A 3461-nucleotide genomic window follows, 5' to 3' on the forward strand; every position below is an offset into this window, starting at 1 on the left:
GCATAAATGAGATTTTTTTTAAATAAATAATTTAATTCTTTTCTTTATTGATATATGAAATTTGTAAAGTATTTACAATTTTGCATTACTTTACTTATCTCATTTATATGGTAAATGAGTTGAGTTTAAGTGTATCTTATTTATACTACATTTTGGGATAAATATATCATGTTTGCACACATGATACATAAGAGAGGATGAACCACATGTATCTTATATACATTGTTAACGAAATGTGTGAAAAATGTGTGAAAAACTATTTCGACTAGTTATATATTTATAAAAGGATCTGCAAGCATCAGTCGTCTCCACAAACATTTTACTTCTTCTCCGCTATTCTTTCAATAAATTTAGTAAAAATATCTAGTAGTAGTAAATATATTGTCGTAAGTCTATATAACACCCAAACTTTCAGCACGTCATGATCGTACCAAAGCAAGGCGTTACTTACCTGTTTTCCTTATTTACTATTTAATATTGAGCCTTTAGTTCAATTTCGCATTTCAATTTTTAGGAAAAAGCCGAAAATTTTTGTTTTTATTACTTAAAATCATATATCAAAGATCTCAAAAAAAATACTAGTCACATAATTATTAATAATAATAAATATCTTACAAAAGAATACAAAAGAAATTCAGTTACAACTCCTATCCCTCTGTATAAAATAAAATAAAATAAAAACAAGGGCGAGGGAATTCTATAAAAGCAACTCAACACATAAACTTAAATAAAACTCCTAATCGCCCGCGGCTTCAAACTGAGTCTCCGAACCTGTCACTAAAAGGGTGGAAGATTTTGGGGTGAGAACAAACCACTAGTTCTCAGTAGGGAATATGAATGCTTTAGGCGAACATTCCCGCATTAGCAATCTCAGGCTATCCATTAGGCGGGCACTTTCGCATTAGCAGTTCGGCACAAGGCCCATTCAATATAATTCTCAACTTTTATTTCATTCCTTGTTCCTCATTTTTCTTTCTTCACTTTATCTCTCAATATCATTGTCTTTAACTTTAACCTTTCTTAGGAGCAACTTACACATTTTTATTAAACTAAGTCCTTGAACTTTTATAGAAATTCGGACATAATCTCCTCTAAAATAGCACTAAAACCACCCTTACGGGTTCCCTCAGCTTTAACAACGTTCAAACTTTCCTTAACTATTTACCAGGTAAACATTCTTAATTAGTCATTATACTCTCTTTAATCCCTTTAGTTATTGTAAAATCACGGGTTTAGAAAATAAAACTTGGTTCTGGGGCATTCCGACTATAACTGAAAATTGTACAAATGTTTTAAAATTCTGCTATCATTGCAGAAAAACAGCAGTGAGCAGTAAATTTGTTAAATTCACTAAAAATCCAGTTCTCATCCATTGCCTTTCAAAATTTATGTACTTAGACAAAACTCTTTCAGCTTTCCAGAAAACAAAATTTCAGATTATTACCATGTCACATGAAAAAGTTATGAGCTTAGGAACACAGCCCTGTTTTCACAAACCAGTTCAGAGTTTCCAGCAAACAACTGATTTTCCAAGTGACTTATCTAAGTCTACAAAATAGATATGAACATGAAACTTGTACTCACTTAAAATAGACTGATAGATCTTTAAAATTCTTTTGGAACCAACTCAAAATTCTATTTAAATTAAAAGTTATAGCATCTGAAAGTTGGTACTGCAGAACCAGAAAACCAGAAAAATCTGCAGCAACCACTAAACTTCAAAAAATCATATCTTCCAAACCGCTTGGCCAAATTCTCTGAAATTTTTATGACATGTTCAAGACACACTAAAGTTTTACAGAAAAATAATATCATCTAAAAATTTGGTCTGGACTGCTCCCAGAAAATCATTCGTTTTACTGCCAATTATGCATATTTCTGCAGAAATTCTGCACAAAACATTTCCAACAACCTCACATACCAAATCCTATAAATCCTATATTCAAGCCTAGGATTCATCTAAAACCATAATTTTACCTTTCTTTTGACTAACTAAAGTTGCTAGCATAATCAACACAGCTCTAAGAGTTTATATTCATTAATTTACCCCTTGTTGCAAAGGCTCACTCATAACTCAAACTCACTTTTCTGCATCTTTATCATAACAAAAATTCACTATACACTTTTCAACAAACAAACACATGATAAACCATCAATCATAAGCAGTATACACAGCTGCAAGTAACATATCTTGTATAGACTATCCCTTACAACATTCAGCACGCACAATCATCAAATCAATCACCAACTACAGTTATAATTCAACTCAATTCCGTCAATTATTCACACAAAGCAACCATAAACCATTTGCAGTTACTCATTTAATTTTAGTAGCATTCATAAGTTAAAACCTTTACTTTTAAAACAAATCTCCTACCTTAGTTAGTCGAAACCCACAAAGTTAGGCGTGACTCCAACTTCGTTCTAACTCGCAGCAGTAGCAACAGCCTCAAACCGGATTAGCAACAGCAGTGGCATTAGCCTCACCAACAACTCTCCCTATAAAATCGTCATTGTTTTTAAATCACTAAAACTTTAAATCAATAATAAGAAAGTACTTAATTAATACAAAAATTTCTGAAAATATGCTCTCAAATAAATAAAATAAATCATAAATAATTTATTATTAAATTTTCAAAATCTAGGGTCTTACAGTCTATATGCTAAATTGTCACATGAAAAATAGTGACAATGGAATTGTGTTTGAGTGTGATAGTCCTATTCTCTTGCGCATTTAGAGACTAAGTTCTTTGTTTGAGTTAAAGAGTCTAATATTGAAGAGTCTCGGAGCTAATGGGACAAATGAGATTGAAAGAGTTGGATATATGTTACAAATAATAGTCAACAAAATAAGTTACTAACAATACATTTCACCACCTAATGAAAACTAATCTGACAACTAACTTATTTTATGTTACTAAAATAACATCTATTCTAGTCATATATAACAATACTAAATTTATAAAAGTAACTTAACTATAACTATATGCTTATTTATTTAAAAGAAAAAAATAATAACACTAACTGGAAATCGATCGCTCCAGCGACATGTCATATCGTATTCAAGCAATTGATGTCGTCATCTTGTGCATCTGCGTGCGCTATAATGTCCAAATACCTCTAAAATATCAAGAAAATGTCCAAAAAGAAGAAAAGAAGAAGTGTAAAAGTGAATAAAAGTGACATTTTTCACACTATAAATATGACTTCCTTATAGAAGCGAGAATTAGAATTATTTTGTTTACACTGTAAACGAGATATGCTCAAGATTAATTCATTTACAATCTAAACGAGATATGTAAAACGATACAAATTAATAAATAAACTACAAATTACATATATCAATAAGTAAAGTAATTAAATAATTTATTTTAAAAAATCCAGCATAATATGTTCTTGTTAACTTAACAGTGTTTTTTTAATTATCATAATTATTCGATAATCATTAGAATTTATTGAAT

The 3461-nt window shown here is 30.2% G+C and overlaps 1 long non-coding RNA gene across 1 annotated transcript; it reads right to left on the reverse strand.

The window, feature by feature from the left end:
* Positions 670 to 2500, reverse strand: LOC107618109. Its single transcript, XR_001615152.2, has 2 exons — positions 2378 to 2500; positions 670 to 777 (listed from the first exon to the last, which is right to left on the reverse strand). It is a non-coding gene; the product is annotated as an uncharacterized LOC107618109 (long non-coding RNA).

This window comes from Arachis ipaensis, chromosome B01 (genome assembly GCF_000816755.2).
Source record: "Arachis ipaensis cultivar K30076 chromosome B01, Araip1.1, whole genome shotgun sequence".
NCBI classification, from domain to species: Eukaryota; Viridiplantae; Streptophyta; class Magnoliopsida; order Fabales; family Fabaceae; genus Arachis; species Arachis ipaensis.